The sequence below is a fragment of the Peromyscus leucopus genome, chromosome 12 (assembly GCF_004664715.2).
Source record: "Peromyscus leucopus breed LL Stock chromosome 12, UCI_PerLeu_2.1, whole genome shotgun sequence".
NCBI lineage: Eukaryota > Metazoa > Chordata > Mammalia > Rodentia > Cricetidae > Peromyscus > Peromyscus leucopus.
The window spans coordinates 71,046,815-71,068,048 of NC_051073.1; the positions used below are offsets into that span (position 1 = coordinate 71,046,815).

A 21,234-nucleotide genomic window follows, 5' to 3' on the forward strand; every position below is an offset into this window, starting at 1 on the left:
GGAGAAAATGGAGACAGCCAATGGTCTGCAGGAGGCCAGAAGTCAGCTCTTCCTCTAGTACAGAGACCAACGATTTGGAAATGATACTTCATGTTCTTTAAGAGTAAACAGGGTGTACAGTTTCAAATGCCATGAAGTGCAGCTTTAAATAGATTTGGTTTGGAAACGGGACAAGGAACACACCACAGTTGGTGGATCAACATCAAAAGCTGAGGGAAAACAATGATTACACTCATTGATATCCGCTGACATGTATACTGTCAAGTCTAATTCCCAACTTAAACTGCTATTCTTTATTATCCCCACTAATACCCATTTTTACCACAAGACTGTTTTACATGTGTACATCATGCTCCCAGAATATTCAGTTCTCCATCATCCAAAGGCTGAGATAATTCCATCTGTTAGTCCCTACCAGCCTATAAATCTGAAAGATAGGGATTACATTGCTAGATAGATAGAGACATGGATGGGTGACAAACAGATGCATAAATAGGTAGGTAGACAAACAGACAAAGATAGATAGATAGATAGATAGATAGATAGATAGATAGATAGATAGATAGATAGATAGATAGATAGATAGAAAGAAAGATAGAAAGAAAGATAGAAAGATAGATACAAAGATGGATGGATGGATGGGTGGATGGATGATAGATGGTAGGTAAATGAAATTCCCCATTTTAAAGAGCAATTTTTGTAACTTTCTAAGGTTTAATTAAAGTATCTTTTACTCTTAAGACAGATTTCAGTGGGGAGAGTGAATGCAGCTAACTAACTAACCTTTAAAGCTTATTCTATCAGCATTTAATAAGTGCAAACTAAAGGGATAAACATGTGATAACCATAGTCCCTAAACAGCTCTCTAAAGCAGATCTCTGAAGTAGAAAATTTAGGTAGATTCACTTTGGTTTTCGTATTCTGACCTGTCTTAATCGGTCTAATGATTCACCCAGGGTAAGTCAAAGGACAGACAGGGAATCTCCCTCTTCTTCACGGTATTCACAGAGGATGAAATGGTCAGATCCACCGAAAGTTAGACCCATATTGATGTCAGAGAATAGAAGAAGGTTGATTTTCTTCCTTTCTTAACTTGAAAGTACATGTCATGGGGGCTATCAAAAACTCTAACAAGAGAAACCTTCAGGAAGTTCTCTTTTGATATATTTGTCCATGAAAATGATAGGTTAGAAACAAGTTTTTGTGCAGACATTTTGTATAACATAGTAGGACTAAAAGAAAAAAATTCTTACATTTTTTTTGCATACACATTTCTAAATAACATTATCTTTTGTAGGACTCAGAAAAAAAATCAACTACACTCACAACTGAATTAATTCTAAAAGTTTCTCAATTCATATCATCCACCTGTATCATATTTAGTATATTTGATAATTATTACCTTGAAAATCATGTTAGCCTAAAACCCTAATTCCCACTTGATTCTAAATTGGTAATTCCTGTGATTATGGGGCACTATCAACCAATTTCAGGGTTTTCTTTAAAGAACCATGTGAAGTCATGTTTGCAATCCATCATCACTGAAATAGTACACCAAAGTTATTAACAAATGTTGACAACAATCTAAAGAGTAACTCCAAATCTTAGACAGCTTTATACGTTGGTGCCTCGAGTTAGGAATATCATATTGACGACTTCAACTCCTGGTGAAGAAAGCCTAAAAGATCATAACACAGCAGCATCACTGGGAGGTGCAAATGCCAGCAGGCTGCCTATAAGTAAAACTAGAAGAGTTGAACTGAAGATGATCCTTTTCTCTTCCAACAACCTCCGTTTTCTCAGCAACTTCATGAGGAGGTTCTCTGCAAGGATCTCTCTGTCCTTTGCACTGGGCCACCAACGGAGGGGCATGAAATTACAAAAGCCTAACTCACTTTCTGTGTTCCTACTTCATTGCCACCTTACAATCTTTGGTGCACAACTAGATGGTTATCAGGCATATACAATGACTAACCCCTAGAAGCATTCTGTAGTTCACTCAGAGCCAAACAATGCTGGCAGTATAGTATAATAAAAAGTACACTCAAAGAAGGAAAGCTGAGGAGACAAGGTGGAAAGTCTGCTTGCAATACACTAGCCAATGACACAGCAAAACAGTGGAGAAGACCATCTTACTGTATAGCACCACTGTAGATTCTCAAATGTTCATTAAATGTCAATTTTGTGTATTGTCCAGATGTTTCTCTTTTAGGTGTTAAAAGGGTAGAAATTGAAAAGCAAAATTAAACCAAGAAGACATAAATGGAGAGAAAGTTACAACATTGGATATTTTTCATGATTCTCTTGACCATAAAGTACTTATGTGTGTCTTGCATTGGGAATCAGCCTTTAGCATCATGGGTTCAGGGGCCTATTAGCATTCTATAATTGTGAAGACTCCAATCCTCTCTTACCTCAAGCAGCTTCTGGCTTTAGGGATGGACAATGGACACAGGCTCAGCCAGATGATAGGCTAGTCTCTGTAAATTAAACAGGCAGAAGTCACTTGGAGGCACTGGACACCAAGCCTACTTTAATCCATCAGTAATAAGAACAGTATATTCTGCAAAACATGTCCACATTCATGATCTCATTTCACCCACATGAACATGATAAAGAAATGGGAAGATATTATTCTACTCACATGTGATGGAGGTAGAACTTCATAGAAGGGCAGAGAATGAAAAGGGAACTGGTAAGTCTTGTGAAGAATTTCACAAATATAACATGAAAAACAGTCATCAGTTCAGAAACGATGACTTGCCCAAGAATATACACTACAGTACAATACGTGGCAGAGTATGAATTCAGAAGCAGGAGCTTTGCCACTGGCCTGGTGATCTCTATTCTCTACCTCAGTTTGTCCTCGGTCATGAGGCTAAGGAACACAAACAACTCACTCACCTGATCTTTAAGTCTTGGTAGAGGAGGATACTAAAGTCAAATCAGCAATGTGACTGCCCTGAGGAATGGGAAGAGCACATGGCATTTAGACCTAGTCAACTGTCTTCCTCTCTCTAATGGCCTTGGGCAAGTTACTAAAGTTCCCTATTAACTTCCTCATATGAGAATGAAGATTATCTCTATTATCTAGTCAAAACTGTCCTCAACTAAACAGGGGTAGAGAGATTTTCCTCCACATCCACAGTGGCCATGTACAAAATGTTAATATTTCTTTTCATGAGCCAAACACACACTACTAGAGCATATCCCAAGATGGCTATTTCTGTGATTCATGGTACTAGTTTTAACATACCATGAGATTATCTATGTCATTCTTAAGTGGCCTCAACACACCGCTCCCCCCACCCCACCCCCAACACACGAATGCACATGAGCATACATGCACACACACACATGGTAACAAAAATAAAAATAATATTAGAAACTCAAGTGTTTTCTCAAACCCCAAAAGCTTTAGGCAACAGGGCTGCTCCTGGTGTGCAGCCTTTCCAAGCCTGTGCCTACAGCATTGCCCGAGGCTCACGGAGCTGGAGCTGCTGAGAGAAGCGCCGGAACAGAGAGAACTCGTTTGATATTTTACATGGATAGATTGAAACCTCGTTCGCTAAAATGTCCAGTTTTCATAAAGCATTCAAAATGCAGTTGGAAAAACATGGCTGGTAAGATGCCCTGCCAGAAACTCATCTCCTACCCCCAAAATCAAAACCTTAACTAGCCTTTAACGTCACACTTTATTTTGTAGTCTACAAAACAGTACATGCTAATTACATCCTAAATCATGTTCATCATATGCTCAATGAGTCCTCACCACTCCAATTTTACAAACCTAGCAACCAAGCTTCAAAGGTCACAAAACTAACACAGAGCAGATGAAAATTTAACCTTGAACCCTCATACCAAACATTTGCCTCTTATATGAGGTGAGAAGCCTCCTGATTAGAGAGAGTGACTTACTTCAGGAACTGGAAAACAAGTAGGTAAAACAGAAACTGCAATTAAGCAAAGAATGCAAAATTCAGAAAAATAAGTATCTCCTGTTTTCTCGCATATGTGGGATGAAAAATAGGGATTTTAGAACAAAATGGAGGGGGAGGATGGGCAGGCAGGCAGGCAGGCAATTAGGCATTAAAGTTAAAAAGATCCCACTTGAGAGCAGGAAACTGATAGAGTAAAAGGGAACAGGAGTGGATGAAATACGGGAAAATAAGAGTAACGTGCATTGTATACACGGTGTACAGTTCATGATGAAAACCAGTCGTGTGGACAAACAATATACACTAATTTAAAAACTGACCCCAAAAATGCACTTTAGTTTGGGATCATGCCTCACCACCTAGTAAAAGGACAGAAACAGGACTTCACATCTGTGGTCTCAGCAGAAAGTGACACTTGAGTGTCACTTTTGAGTTCAGTTCTGGGTTACCATGAACACTTGCTCAGGCCTCCCCAGCAGTTTCACAGATGCATCGTCCTCACCCAAGGTGTTAACACACAAGCCACTAAACAACATCTACAGCGGTGGCTTTCATACAGACTTTCATCAAAACCTCCCCTCACAGGAGTGAAAAGCTGAAGCTTCTAGCCATGCAGTCACCAGCCCATGCACGTGACTGGAGTGTTATGTGTCCTCTGCCGATCTCAAGTGTTTCAGAAGGCAGCGGAACTCTTCTTAATCCACAAGACGACAGGACAACTGGCGAATCCCATGACAACCTCTGGCAATGAAGCCAGAGCCCCTTGGTTACTTCGGGGACGTCTGGTCTGCTGACCCACTGGAATAGATGGGTCATTTCTCCAATATCTTTCCTCTCCTAAGAAGAATATTCTCACCTCCAGAAGCAATTTCAGCCAAAAAAATAAAAATAAAAATAAATCTATATATTCAAGCACAAACTTGTAAATTCTCAACCGATTAATTGGAATTTATATAAATCTAGACTCAGAACCTAGCTGAAACTAAAACAACATTATTAAAATGTTGTTTGAATCACAACAAACCAAGAAGAAACATAAAATCTGTGGTAGAAAACAATAGAGAAAACCAAGTGAAATGCTTGACTATAAGGACAGACGTGTGTGCCCATGCGCGCGCACATACATACATACACACACACACACACACACACACACACACACACACCATGACACACAACAGAGACCATTTCAAGGGGCTTTTCACAAACCATGGTTCGAATCTATCACTTCAAACAAAGTATAAACCCTAAGGAAGTAATGAAAAAACAAAAACAAAAAAAACTTATGAACAAGCAGACTAAGAAGCAAAACCTAAGCTAACAAATGAGCAATAAAACAGAGTTCTGTGGGAAAAACAATTCTACTGATATCAAGTTAGCCCATCATCCCAGAGATGTCCGAATAGGGAACATTGCCAAACACAGAACCCTCCAAATAGAGCACTGAGGACCTGGTCTCCTGTAGACTTCCACAGTCGAATGGCTAGGGCTTGTGAGGAAATGTAGAGTTTTGAGTTTCTCTTCTCGGAGGTCTAGACAATGGCTGCCTAGAAACCATCTAGAGAACACCGAAAGTTATTTCATCTATATTTTTGTACTTTCATAAATTTAAAATGGCAAAAAGATTACTTACAGGAAGATCTATTTAAAGTAAATAATGTTACGAGGTTAAATGTGAGATTCAGTCCCTAGAAGCAACTGAAATGTTAGATTAGGACAAAGGTATTTATTTGATGACAAGTATGGGTGACCCCCAACTCTGGCCATCAAAACCTAAGTGATTTTTACTGCACTATCTCCCACACCGTTCTAAGATACTTCTCAAGAATACAACATATTCCACAGCTTATAAATGATCCAGTTGTCTCATTAAGGTAATGTTTGTCAGTTTTTAATTGCTTCCCTGCCTGATTTTAATTTTCTCACCTGTCAGCATCGATCAGAAACAGTGAAATCATCTGACATACTGGCTGATTATGTTCAAATTAATCAAGATTTTTTTTTTTAAGTAAAATTGCTTTGGCCTACAGGTAATGCACAACTTCATAATGTGATATTTAGGAGAGGCCTACAATGGACCAATCTAGAAATTAAATGGAAGACTTTAGGAATCCTGAGGACAAATATAAGTTATTTTCACACCTACAGGACTGGACATTGAAAGGTCAAGACTCTTTAAAAAGAAATTTAATCAACTAGTGTTCTCCCAGCAACAGTGTACAGTGCCTGGACCCAGGCAGGAAGAGGTACAGTTATCTCAGAATATTTGAGATAGGTTAGAAAGGAATAAATAAAGATGAGCTTGCCTTAAATAACATAACTTAATAATGTATGTATAATAATGTAACATAAAATATCATATGTAATAGTCAAATAACAATCTATTGAGAAGTTGCATTTCATATTGATAACTGTTAACAGCTCGATATATGTGTTTCCGTGCAGATTAATCAGAGCAACGAAGGGAACTGAGATTGGTGATATTGGTAATGGTAGCAATCTCTGCATGTGACAAGAGGCAAACTGAAGGCTCAGAACAACAAAGGAACTCCGATTTTTTTTAAATTTGCATAGGTGTTTTGCCTACCCATATGCCAGTGCACCACGTGTGTGACCGATGCCCAGAGTCCAGAAGAGGCTATCGGTTCCCTGGGGAAGAGATATGGGCAGTTAAAGGAGTAACAGGCAGCTATGAGCTGCCATGTGGGTGTAGGAAATCTCACCCAGGTTCTCTGGAAGAACAGCAAGTGCTGAGTCATCTCTCCAAATCCAGCAAAACAACTAGACACCTAGCGATGGCCAGGCCTGGTCTCCTGATCTATCTGAAGTAAGCAATTCACCGCAATTACTCAGAAGACAGGGGAAAAAAATGTAGTGTAAATCCTCCATCCCTAATTATTCAGTGCTAATATCTATCAGAAACAGTGTTTAAAACACACTTAGGAAACCTCGAGCACTAAACTCTTTTAGAAGAAATAAAAGAACTGACAGGAAACTACCCCGCAAGGCGTCCTGGCACAAGATTATGTTTATACACTAACGTTATTCCTACCTAGAAACAGTCACATGCATGGATGCAATCATAATTGGGTTCCAAAGTGAGTTCATAATAGTGGCAAGCCTGCATGTGAGTTACTTTGCACCAATCTGGAGGCTCTTGAATTGAACAGAAGAAACGAAGCCACTGGGTGTATGCAAAGGCTGGGAGAAACAAACATAAAGTCTTAAAAAAAAACAACAACAACTTTGGAACCAAAGGTGACCATATGTGACATGTCACGTCATTCTAGTAGACTCTGGTTCTGCTTGACCTCAAGTGTCCCCTTAATATAAAGGTTTTTGGGTACTGCAAAGTTTGATGAGGCAAGTCTTCTTTTCCTAACAGTAATTTATTATTAATATTTACTTGGCACTCACTGTATGTCTCATTATGGCATCTTCAAACCAAACTTGTTTTTGCTCAATTTCTTCTCTTCTCTCTCCTCCCTGCAACTCCCCTTCCCCTCTGCTTGCCTTTCTAATGTCACTTGTATCCTGTCTGTGTTAGAGTCTCTGTTGCTGTGAAAAGACATCATGACCACAGCAACTCTTATAAGGAAACCATGTCATTGACGGGGCTCACTTACAGTTCAGAGATTCAGTTCATTATCATCATGACGGGGAGCACAGCAGCATGCAGGCAGACATGGTGCTGGAGAAGCAGCCAAGCATCCTACATATTGCAGGCAACAGGAAGTTGACTGACACTGGGTGGTATCCTGAGTATAGGAAATCTCAAAGCCCACCTACAGTGACACACTTCCTCCAACAAGGCCACACTCACTCCAACAAATCCATATCTCCATATTGCTACTCCCTGTGAGATTATGGGGACCAATGGCATTTAAACTACCACCTGTCCTGCTACCCTCCTTTCCTCAACACTCCATACACCCCTTACTACTGTTCTTTGTAGTTCCTGAGTCAATACCCACTCTGACCTCCATTGTAAACACACATATAAGTGCAGGCTAGGGTCTATCTGCATGTCCTTAGATATTTGAACTAAAGAGAAAGATGAGATTTTTTTATCTTTGAGTCTTCAGTCACTTCATTTAATATCATATTTTCCAGATCCACCCATTTTCCTACAAAATTAATTACTTCATTTTACTTCTGAAGCAAAATCTCTGCTCTGTTCTTGAGGCTTATAGTCCAGGCCAGCCTATGCCTTTAGTCCAGGCTAGCCTAAAACTGGTACCCTCACTGCCACAGCCACTCAAGAATTGACATTACAGAACAATATCCCTATAGGAGATCATTAGAAAGAAGACTACCAGCAAGCCCAAGTTCATTCACATACAGACCACTTAAGTTGCAGTGTTCCATCACTTCTCATGACCACACACCTTCAAGAGAGTTAACAAACTTTGTTTCTTCAATCCTAACTTAAGTCTTGACTAAGGAAACAAAGAGAGGGGAATAGGAACAAAAGAGAGATTTTTATTGGAAAAAGGTAAATAAATGAATACCTATACCTAAGTCGATGTTTGCTCTACCCAATTTCTACTTAGAAAATGTATGAATTAAAATTTGCCAGACATGGTAGCATACAGCTTTAATCCCAGCACTTGGGAAGCAGAGGCAGACAGATCTTTGTAAGGCTGGGGCCAACCTGGTCTCCATAGCAATCTCCAGAACAGCTAAGGCTACACAGTGAGATTCTATCTCAAAATGATGATGATGATGATGATGATGATGATGATGATGATGATTATTTAGCTGTGGACTTAGGAAATAAGTCTAGTGAAGTTGGGAGTTTTCATAGCTGTGTTAGTAAAGTCCAGTGCATTAGGGAAAAAAGGAGGCATAAAAGAACTCTTGAAATAATAAATTCTAAAAATCAAGTGTAAGTATTTTTTAAAAAGCAGAAGTGTTACATAGGCAAAACAATTAATCTAGCTAGAAGTAATGTGTGCAAATTAATACATACAATGGTTATCAGGGTTGGGGTGCTGGGCCCTATGATGGGAAATGGGGGTGAGAAGTCTAAAACATAGAATGCAGTAAATATGCAGAATGAACAAGTCAATTTCCTAATATAAAGCACAAGGACTCTTGATAGTAACAGGACCAGTAACAGGATTTTATTTAAACAAAGATTACAGCTGTCTGTGTCACATACGAAGAGAGATGATGGATAAGTAATACATATTGGACTATACTAGTCATTTTACTTTATGTGTAGCTGATGTTATAGATATAAAACGGACCTAATAATTTTAAATGGAAAAAAAATTGCACTCAAAAATTTCAGATAAATTAAATTTGATAAAGTAATATTTATTAAATGTTTCAAAAACAGAAATTTTAAATACATGTATCTTTTAAAATATTCTTGGAAATCATGATTAAGTCTTCTTTACATCTAGGGTAACTAGAACTTAGAAAATTAAATAAAAGGGTATAGGGATGGCTCAGAGGTTAAGAGTATTTATTGCTCTTGCATAGGACCCAGGTTTGGCTCCCAGGACTAACACTGAAGTTCACAATCATCTGTAACACCAGTTACAGGGGATCCAACCCCCTCTTCTGACATTCCCAGGGCCTAAGTATGCATGTGGTACACACAGGCAAACATTCATAGATATAAAATAAAGTCATTAAAAATAAAGACTAAATAACCTAATTAAGCTCTCTTATACCTGTGAAATGTCTTGCTAGAAATTATACTCTGGCCTTTAGATTTATAGCCTCCTACTGCATCCAGCGTGTTCTCAGACCAAAGAGAGGGAAGCCTGAAGGAGCCCATAGAGTTGGACAGCATAAAGAAATGCAGAACATAACACAGAAAAAGTGAAAGCAGTGTTTATTCGAGTAAGAGGGAAATGCTGGTGACAGGCACACACTGAAGGAAATATCCAGGCAGAACTGAAGCTGTCCCTTAGGAACTGCCCTGTGTAAGCCATAGTGCATGTCGCCACACATGAGCACTAAGACTGAAATAATGGAAAACTCTGTTTCAGAACAATGTGGGGGGTAGCTCTAAATGCCAGGCTGTCCACAGGAGAACACAACTGTTTCACTCAGAGCTTGTATTTGTCATGGAGGGGGTCAAAGAGCATGCAAAAGGGGAATGAGACAATTAAAGGCATGATCAGCACCCTTGAAGGATTGGATCAGGGATCCAATTAATATTGAATCTCATGACCATGATGATATATGGGTAGGAGAGGTGATTTCAAGAGGTATGAAGAAAAATAATAATGTCAGATGCTTTAATTGCAGCAAACAAGGTCACCTAAAAAAAAGACTATAAACAGGGCATTCCTAAAAACAATGTTTCTTCAAGGAACAATGGCAACAGAATGCCTCTCCTTTCTGAATTACATAGAAGGTATGGTAAAGTAAACATTGAACTAATGAATATAGATCAACAAGAGACAGACAAGGTAATCCTTTGTCTTTGGCATCAGGAAACCCCTGAGGGCCCTCTCGCAGGCCCCCATGGCAAATTCAGTTCAGTCCTTTCCTGCCATCTTAGAAGAAACCCCTTCTCAGAGCAATTAAATAACCAAACACCTATTGTAATAAACAATACTAATTGGGGTAATAGAACACCTATAGCAGAGAGAATGGAAAATTCAGGAGAAAACTAAATTTTTTGGCAAACTTCTATAAATGAACAAAGACCATAATTAAAAATAGGAATAAGTGACAATTTCATAGAGGGTCTTGTAGACACAGGTGTGGATGTCACAATTATTGCACCAAAATTCTGGCATCCAAACTGACCTCTTCAGGAGGTAAATGTCCAGCTGTTAGGGATTGGAAAATTATCTCAAGTGAAACAGAGTGTAAGATGGGTCAAATGTATCAGGCCAGAGAGACAGAGAGGAAAATTAAAGCCGTATGTGGCTAATACAGCAATGAACTTATGGGGACGTGATTTGTTACAATGGAATACTCAGATTAACATTCCTCCAACCTCACAAACAAACCATAAACTAACTCATGTTTCTGACATTAATATTAGATGACATTATAAAGAACAGTCACCAGCCATCCAGATTATACAAGAACAGGGCACAACAGCTGTTGATCTTTCAAAGATACCAACAGCTCTACCTTTAAAATGGTTAACAGACAAGCCTGTATGGATTCAGCAAGGCCTTTAACAACAGAGGAACTGCAGGCCTTGGAATAGCTTGTACAAGAGCAGTTAAATGCTCAGCATATTGAAGAATCAACCAGCCCTCAGAATTCTCCTATATTTATTATTAAAAAGAAATCTGGTAAGTAGAGAATGGTAACAGACCTAAGAGCAATTAACAAGGTAATGATCAATCTACACAACTGTCACATATATGTAAAGGGCCAAAGTGAGACACATCCAGGCTCCCTGGATTTCGGTTCAGTCTCTGTGAGCCCCTAGGATCCCAGAAGAGTCACTTGATTCTGTAGGTTTTCTTGTGATGACATTGACTGCTCTCAATCCTATAATCCTCCCTCTCTCTCCTCTGAAATATTCCCTAAGGTCCACTTAATGTTTGGCTGTGGGTCCCTGCATCTGTTTCCATCAGTTGCTAGATGAAGCCTCTCTGATATCAACTGGACTAGGCACCAATCTCAGAACATCCAGTAAGCAAGACATGCGGTAGGTCGAAGGTTATGTGACTGGGTTGGTGTCCCAGTCCCTCCACTGGAAGTCTTACCTGGTCAAAAGAGATGGCCAGTTCAGGATATATATAACCCCTATTGCTAGAATCTTAGCTGGGTTCATCCTTGTAGATTTCTGGGAGATTCACTTGCACCAGGTTTCTACCTGGCTGGTTTCTTCTTAATCGACACTAATTTCTTATGTCCAGCCGACCAGCATCAAGTATCAGAGCAAAGCAAAGTTTTGCTTTAGTAGTTCTGGTATCTTATTAATCATACTTGATTCTTCAGTCCCATCTAACCAGAACCACATCATCTTAATTCAGGACAAAAAATGGGCCTGATAAAATCTTTAACCTTCCCTTTGAAACTGAACAAGCCAGGCCTCCATCTTATCTTCCAAGCTCCCACAGAACATCACACATAGCTCTTAACATTCAGTGGCTCTTCTAGCCCAACGTTCCAAAGGCCTTCCACAATCCTCCCCAAAACATGGTCCATCGCAGCAATACCCTACTACTCTGGTACTAATTTGTCTTAGTTAGGGTTTCTAGTGCTACAACAAAACAGCATGACCATAAAGCAATTGGAGAAGAAAGGGTTTATTCAGCTTACAATTCCAAATTGGTGTTCACCACTGAAGGAAGTCAAGGAAAAAATTCAAACAGGGCAGGATCCTGGAGGTAGGAGCTGATATAGAGGCCATGGAGGGGTGCTGCTTACTGGCTTGCTCCCCATGGACTAGGTTTTCAATGCTCCCCTTTTCCACTCTCTTTCTGTTTTCTGCCCCTCCATCCCCTCCCATATACCCCTCCTTTAGGTAAATGCCCAAATGTGCCTTTAGATATAGCTGGGTCTAGAGGTAGATTGATTCCCAATTTTCTGAGAAACCACCATACTGATTTCCAAAGTGGCTGTACAAGTTTTCACTCCCACCAGCAACGAAGGAGTGTTCCCCTTGCTCCACATCCACTCCAGCATGAGCTGTCATTTGTTTTTGATCTTAGTCATTCTGACAAGTGTAAGACAGAACCTCAGTCATTTGAATTTGCATTTTCCTGATAGCTTAGGATTTGGAACATTTCTTTAAGTGTATCTTAGTCATTTGAGATTCTTCTATTGAGAATTCTCTGTTTAGATCTGTACCCCATTTTCTAATTGGATTATTTGGTTTGTTGATGTCTAGCTTCTTGAGCTCTTTATATATTTTGGAAATTAGCCCTCTGTCAGATGTAGCTGGAGAGTTTCTTTCCAGCTCCTGCCAAGCCCCACCAGCCCCACGAGCACCAGAGCCCACTTATAAAATAAACACACCGACTCTTATATTATTTAAACTGCTCAGACATTAGCTCAGGCCTACCATTATCTAGCTCTTACTCTGATACTAACCCCAATTTTGTTAATCTATATTGTTGCCACATGTTCTGTGGCTTTACCTGTTGCCTCTTCATGATGCTCCCTAGATGGCAGCTGGTGTCTCCCCCTCCTGTCTTACTGTCCTTTCCTTTTTCCTCTCTCTAGTCCTGCCTATACTTCCTGCCTAGCTACTGGCCAATCAGTGTTTTAATTATCAAACAATCATCCACAGCAATCAGATGTGAGGTTGATGAAGATTTTTTCCCTTTTTGTAAGCTGCCATTTTGTTGTGTCCTTTGCCTTACAGAAGCTTTTCAGTTTCATGGAGCTCCACTTATTAATTGTAAATTAATGTATCTGCACGATTGGTGTTCTCTTCAGGAAGTTGGCTCCTGTGCCAATACGTTCAAAGCTATTTCGTACATTCTCTTCTATCAGGTTCAGTGTATCTGGATTTATGTTGGGGTCTTTGATCCATTTTGACTTGAGTTTTGTGCAGGGTGGTAGTTATAAATCTATTTGCATTATTCTACATGCTGACATCCAGTTACATCAGCACCATTTGTTGAAGATGCTTTCTTTTTACCATTGTATAATTTTGGCTTCTTTGTCAAAAATCAGGTGTCCATAGGTGTGTGGATTTACATCTGGGTCTTTGATTTGATCATTGATCCACCTGTCTCAAACTCAGGTTCTTTAGGTGCATGTTTTGATAGACATTATGAAGGATAGGACAAGAGAGCCTATTATTTCAAGGAAAACAATCAGTATCATTTGTTGTTAATAACACACAGTTATATATATATATATATATATATATATATATATATATATATATATATATAATTTTACAATACCATTCAGTTCTACATATCAGCCATGGGTTCCCCTATTCTCCCCCCTCCCACCCCCTCCCCTTACCCCCAGCCTACCCCCCATTCCCACCTCCTCCAGGACAAGTCCTCCCCCAAAGACTGCGATCAACCTGGTAGACTCAGTCCAGGCAGGTCCAGTCCCTTCCTCCCAGACTAAGCCAAGTGTCCCTGCATAAGCTCCAGGTTTCAAACAGCCAACTCATGCAATGAGCACAGGACTTGGTCCCACTGCCTAGTTGCCTCCCAAACTGATGAAGCCAATCAACTGTCTCACCTATTCAGAGGGCCTGATCCAGCTGGGGGCCCCTCAGCCTTTGGTTCATAGTTCATGTGTTTCCATTCATTTGGCAATTCAAGTTTTAAAGTGAAAAAAAAAAAAATCAGAAATCTGAGAGTCTGATTCTTCACATGTTCTTTTTTTTTTTTTTTTCCAAGAATATTGTGAAATTCCTAAAGATCACTTTTGTTAAATGGAATGAAATGTGGTGACTTTTGGAAGATCTGAATAACTCAGTGAAGCTCCATTTTCCATACAATGGACACATGCTGTCATAAAATCTCAGGAGACTCAAGTGAATAGGCCAGTGGGTTTCAATACATACATAAGAAGTCTTATTATAATCATCATTTCAGATTCCACATCAGAACTAACCTTTAAGAAATTACCAAATTTCAGTAATTATGGAAATTATGTTTTGGCAGAGAATCAAGGAAGAAAACAAAACCCACAATTCTATTTTTTTTTCTTTTTTGTTTTCCTTCCTTCTTCTTTGAACTTGATAGCTGTTTTGAGACTGGATTTTCTTTGTAATCTTGAATCAAAACAATGCACCAGGACAAGTGAAATGCAGACTCCAGACACTGCTTTTCTCACTTTTTATTCTGTTCTGTTTTGCTTGGGAGATATCCTTGCTGGGGCTAGGAAGATGGAGCAGTAGTTAAAATGGTTGCCTCACCAGCAAAAGGTCTCAAGTTTAATTCCCAGATCCCATGTAAAATGATGGATGGGTATGGCTGTCAACCTGTGATTCCTGCCTTGGAAGTCAAGAGATTAGGGATCCCACGAGCAAGCTGCCTAACTAGACTTGTCTTAAAGGTGAGCTCTGGGTGTGACTGAGGTACCCTCCGTCAAAAATAAAGTGAAAGAGAAACTGAAGAAGATTCCTAGTATCAAGCTCAGGCCTGTACAGGCATGTGCCACACATAAATGAGTATTCCCACATGCATACATGTAAACAAATATATATATGTACAGATACCACACATGCATGGAAAAGGAGGGGGTGGATAAAATGTACTTCTTTTGCTTACTCTAACACCACATAAACAAAAATGTACTTTTGCATACAAACATTTTCATCACAGTTATCTTTTCTCATTTTAAATTTCTAATATGAGATATTAGATATAACACAGTTGAATAGAAGTTCATTTTTTATGAGTTTAAAGGAATTCAGAGATGAAATCATTGAACTAGGGAGGATTTAAGCTCTCTCCCTGCTCAGTACACATCTTTATTCTAAAGCCAAGAGGAAAGAAATAGTTACTATCTATTCATCCTTAGGGAACTGCCATTTCTACCATGCAGTAGACCATTCCTTAGTAAAACTAATCATACACTGTTTATCTTCCTTTGAGGCACTGGTTACAAGTCCACCTGGATCAGAATTCAGCTGTCACTATTACTTGAGTTATCCTCCTGCTCTCGATTTTGAGCCTGCTTCCTTATTGTAAAGTAAAAATGATGAGGATATCTTGTAAGAAACAAGGCAGACCCAATGAATAACCCATTAGATTCAATATGCTCATCATCTAGGGTACAGTAAACACACACCCTACCTTACCCACTGCTATTTTATCTAAGATATTTCCTACCAAGAAAACTTACATGCAATGTTCTCAAAACAGCCTGTCTAACCATATATGACCACAGGTTGAAAATGGATCCCCAGTGGTGGACTCATTGGGTTAGATATAGAAAAGAAACCTATTACTTTGAAAGGGAATATATGTAGAGAGAATGTAAGGATGGCCCAGGGGTACTGGTTTCTCACCTCAAGAGCGGAAGACTTAAACTTTGGCCAGGAATGAAATCAGGATTGGGATTATGAGGCAGCAACTGTATGTTCCAAAGCTTATGTGGTCTAGTGAGCAGTAGCTCAAGCCATGGTCATTTCCAGTACTTTACTGACAAGACACAGGAAGAAAAGGAAGTGAAAATTCCAAGCAAGTTCATAGTTAGGTAAGACAGAACTTTTTTTGCCCTTTTCCTTTGATAGAACAAAAGCTCTTGTTCAACACTAACCCTATACTTCATTTTAAATCCAAAAAAGCATAAGGTTGGGGAAAGTGGAGATGCTTGTCTACCCAAGGTCAGAGTCAAGGGCAAAACGATGTTCTCATTTTTCTAAGAATAGATTGTAAGCAGGAAAGTGAGGAAGAGAACCCTGCTAAATTCCCTAGATTGGAAATATAATGCTGGGGAACAGACATACAAAATTCCCACAGAATTCATAGATAAATATATAAAGGAGGTAATCATTAAAGTAATTATATTAGTCAGGTGTAAGTTCATGCGTAACGAAAAAAGAACACAGCGACCTCTTTATTCGACTTTTCCTCATTAACGTAAAGTCAAATCACTTCAAGCAGCATCTTCATAGCCGTGGGGCCTCAAGGGCTGATGATTTAACAGGACGACGATACATTATACTTATAGGCTAATGTATAGAAACGATCATCCCCCTTAACAGCACTTGGATCTTCAATCAGGAAATTCAATTTTAGCTGCAAAACTATGTTTTGGCAAAAGTGCAATTGAACTCAGTGTACTTGTCACATTTCTAAATATACTCCGGTCACCATGACAACAAGGGAGACTGATGGATTGCTTAAAAAGAGTACGGTATATTTAATTGTCAGCATTTTAAACTGACTCAGAAAAAAATGCTGTGTGATAGGTCTCCTCACCATGGTTACGGCTGGCTGAGTCCATAATAATAAAAAGGTTCATATACGCACATCACTAATGTGCGCAAAACGAACGTAAAAGTCAGAAGGTCTGGTGTTTCCAGCCACACCACCAAACACCAAACTGGAGCTATAGAAAGAGCTTGTTGCGATTCAGGTGCCACTCTCCCAGAACAGTCAGGAAAGTTCAGCACCTTCATTGTGCCCACAGACAGAAAAGCAAGTCCTAGATCAGACCCTAGCACCTGTTCCCCTATCTTAGACTAAAGTAAAGAAAAAAACTTGATATTTTCTCCAGAGACATACCTACAATCAAGGATGAAAGAGATTCTGTGTTTCCTGTGGACCTGTTTCCAAATGGCATTTTCTTGTATCCAACCATTTCCTAATCAAACACTTCCTAAGCAAAGGTAATTATGGTAGGGGATTTGCTGTAAGCCTTGCGTATAAATGTGACAAGCAGACATAAGCCCTACCCTCAAGCAACTGACATCCTAAGACAAGAGGAAGACAAAAAATTTAGATTAGCAATCTATTAATAAGAATGAAACAATCAAGTTCATTGATCATCTGTTTGCTACACAGAGTATATCATATATAATAGAAAATACTTCCAGAACAGATAGCTTCTACCAAGAGTTTGCAAAGTGAATAAAGGAAACAAAAACATCCCAATACTAACCATGCATTCAGAGAACTGTATGCACAGTACTGAATATAAAAACAAGACAATAGAAGAAAACATCAAGGGAACCTACAATGTTTGAGCTCAAGATTAGGGATGGTCTCTTAAAGATAGGGCATTTGAAGTCCTTACATCATAACTCCATGTCAGTTTCATCTAAGATAAGAGGACCATCAGGTGGACACAAACTTGATTTGTACACTGGGCCAAGGACTAACCTGTATGTCTAAAGTTCACTGAGTAAAATGATGAGAGGTGATAGTTAGCATAGTTCCTATGGACTGTGGAAACATCCCTTAAATATTTCCAGACAAAAGAATGTCCACTGTGTGTTTTCCAAGGAAAAGCTGTGTTAATATGATGCATTCAAAAATTTTAGGAGATCTCTCTATGAGGTACAGAAAAAGACCACAGCAGATTTACTGTCATAGTCAAAATAATTGTTGGGGTGAACAGAAAAGGGCAGGGAGATCGTTCAGAGCGTGGGAAGACTCGGGAAAGAGGATAAACACATACTGGCAAGCATGTGGCAAAACAGGGTAGACAAAGGCCCTGCACCATGTGACGAACCATGAATGATCCTACCGGCAGGTCTGGGTGGCCTTTCTAACAAGCTCTCGGATTTCATTACTGCTCTGTGGACCACACTCTAGAGAGTAAGAGAGTGCAGAAGCAGGAACACCATCAGGGTGGGAAGGAAGGGGAGTTGGGGGTAGAGTGGTAAGAGGCAGACTATGAACAAAAGGGAAAAAAAAAAACATGAGATAAGAAAATAATTGAAGCTAAAGGGAAAAGAATGTGAGTAGAAATGAGTAAACTGTTGAATTATTGACTCTGAGCTTTACTGACACTTTATTGACCACTATAGAAACATAGTTCATAGTTTCTATCTATCCCATGCAGAATGCTTTCACAACCAATATTTCTTCTAGAGCCATGGGAAATGGTTATGGTTATAGATGACAAGGGAAAGAGCAGTCACTTGTTGGGCGCTTATTTTCTGCCAGTCCCGGGTGCTGCCTTCGAACCCGACAAGCACTTCGCCTTTATTTAACAAATGTCAATCGGATGCGCACAGACAATATGTAACATTCTGAATCACATCCCTTCCAGGTTGGACTCTTTCACACAGCCGACCCTAGAGTCACGGGCCCATCTTTCCCTCTGCCTAGGACACTGATTTTAGGGGGCAGTGGCATGCTCACTTGAAACCCTGATCTTCAAAGCCAGGCTTCCCTTTTCCTGTAACTCGGATTCTTCGAGCCTACCCCTGACAAGTTCTTATGCACAGACTCTAGCAGCAGTGAGGCGGGGAGGGAAAAGCAGCTGGTCCGGCAGAAGCTGTGATTCATTTCACACCTAGAACACAGCTTGAGGAGCGCACAGGCCATTCCCTCGACTCGTCAAAGCTGCTCAAGTCTCCACTCTCCTGGCACAGGACTCTTCCACGGCCCCACACGTCACTTCGAACTTTAGTAACACTTTCTGCCCTGCAAGTAACTGTGCCTCTACACAGAGGAGTGTTTGCAGCAAGAATGTGAGAAAGAGGCCCACACTTTTGAAGATGCATGGTGAATGGCAAGAGATATTGACAAGACATCAGCAGCTAAGAAAGATGAGCTCAGATGCTTCTCCCCAGCATAGGAAGTGGGCAAGCAATAAGCCGCAAGATCTACCCTCTAGTCCCCCACACTGTGCTTTCTCAAGATGATTCAAAGGTATGGCTCCACGGGCCTGACAAAGGAGACATCTCAGGAAGATGAAAGGATGTTTTTATGCCTGCTCTCTCTCTCTCTCTCCTTTTTTTTTTTTATTTGTTCCTTCTCAAGTAATAACTATTAATTGTGCTCTGCGGGCAGGACTGAGATGAGTCTACCGGGAAGCCAGCACAAATCCATCAAGTGCTTTTAGTCCAAGCTTTTTAGAAGCAATTGCTTACCACATTTTCACTGTTCTTTTGCTCACAGCTAGAATTAAAGCGGATTTTACCACACAGCCACTCCGATGCCCTTCGCTCCCTCCTCCAAAGTGAGGACAGAAGAGGGTTATTGGCCTATGACCGGCAAAATCAGACATATGTGGGGGGAAAAAAACCTATTAATTTAGTGTTTATAAATCTCAAGTATCAGCATGAGGCAGGTATCCTTCATGCATTAAGGAATGCCAATACTTTTGTAAGGCAGAAGATACGGGCCAAATTAGGTTTGAAAAAAAAAAAAATGAATGTTCACTGGCAATGAGCGCTGTATTTCAAGTGATACAACTAGCAAACAGCAGAGGCTGGAAGAAGCAAACGGGGTCTTGAGCATTGTAGCTCACAAGAGTATCCGGTATCTTCCATTCTGTCCTACAGGAGAAGCAAGGAGGCTGTGCCTAAGTAGAATTAGAGAGCAATGGAGCTACAGAAGATTCTGGAAGGATGGCTTCTGAACAAGACCACACTGCGCCTGGTTTGGGGGGTGCCCTTAGCTGTCCTGGCACCATGGAAGCTCTTGAATCTTTTCTGACAAAATAACATCACCCAAAACCTGGTCCCTCCCTCCCCAAGTCCTAGGCTGACACCACACGAGAAGGAGTCAGGTGAAGTACGGAACGAAAGGCTGAGGGCCTCGAGTTCAGAGAGCACTCGGCTCATTATAAAGTATAATAAAATAAAATAAGGAGAGAAAAAGTCAATTTAGTCTAAGATTAAACTCGCTCTTCCACTATTATCCGCACATCCTCCGACAGACAGGCATAGGAAAGGATCAAAGAACAGGGGAATAATCTAGACCGGAGGCATTCAGAGAGAACATCTGAGCAGAGGTGAGGATTAACATGTGTAGGCAGCATCCTCCTCTGTCTCCCTCACCCAGAGGGGGTGTGAGGTTAAGTATTTTGAAGGATTCTTTATCAGGAGCTGAGCTGACAGGGCCACCTGATGAGACTAGCAATTATATCAAGAAGTAAATAAACACTTGCATCCAGGTTCTGGAGTTTTGGTGGCTGTCTTAAGAAAATGAGTTGCCTTTTAAAGGTAGGCATTTCTCTCTCCCGGTAAATATAGGGTAGCTTCATAAAATGTTCTCCTTTTCAAAGCATTTCAGTTTCTCAACAAGCAGCTGATTACCTGGCATGTATGTGTGCGGACTTTTGGGCAGTGCCAACGAGGCTAACAAGAGAAAAGACTCAGTCCTTACTTTCAAAAAGCCAAAATCCAATACCTGTGGCCAAGCACAAAATGTTGTGATTTTTTTTTAAAGGCAGCAAGTTATGTTCTCAATTATGAAAATACCAAATGTCAGATTCTTCTCCAGTCCAAGCAATAATATAAAAGCAGCCAATTCTCCTGAACCAGAATATTTTTAATGAAAATTATGACTGTTGAAGCTTTCCTTTCTAATGCCAATTATTATTAGAACTCAGAATGAGAACACAGGCCACTTTACTGTGTTCTATATTCTCCCCAGGCTCTGACACAGCAGTGTTCCACAGACTTATAATACAAGCGATAGGCATGATTTTGAATTTTCTAGTACCTACGCTTTAAAAAAAAAAATGTTAAAATTTTATTTTACAAATATATCCAAAATACAATCCCCTCAACACATGGCTCCAGCCACATTGGAAGTACTCAGGAAGAGCACACAGTAATGGTGGCTACAATACAGGACAGTAGCACATCTCCAACTCTCTACCAGGTTCACCTTCCTAGGTACAAACAGACTACAGCATCTGCTGAAGACAGGGAGATAAATTTAATAGGAGTTCTCAAGACTCAGATATAGTTTCT

General features: G+C 40.0%; 1 protein-coding gene across 4 annotated transcripts in view; it reads right to left on the bottom strand.

The window, feature by feature from the left end:
• LOC114697100 (LIM domain containing preferred translocation partner in lipoma) overlaps positions 1-21,234 on the bottom strand; it is a 611,216-nt gene that overhangs the window by 441,403 nt on the left and 148,579 nt on the right. For all 4 annotated transcript variants that reach the window (XM_028875188.2, XM_028875190.2, XM_028875182.2 and 1 more), the window contains one exon: positions 2,415-2,480. The gene's annotated coding sequence lies outside the window, so the exon portion shown is untranslated. The remainder of the gene's footprint in view (positions 1-2,414; positions 2,481-21,234) is intronic.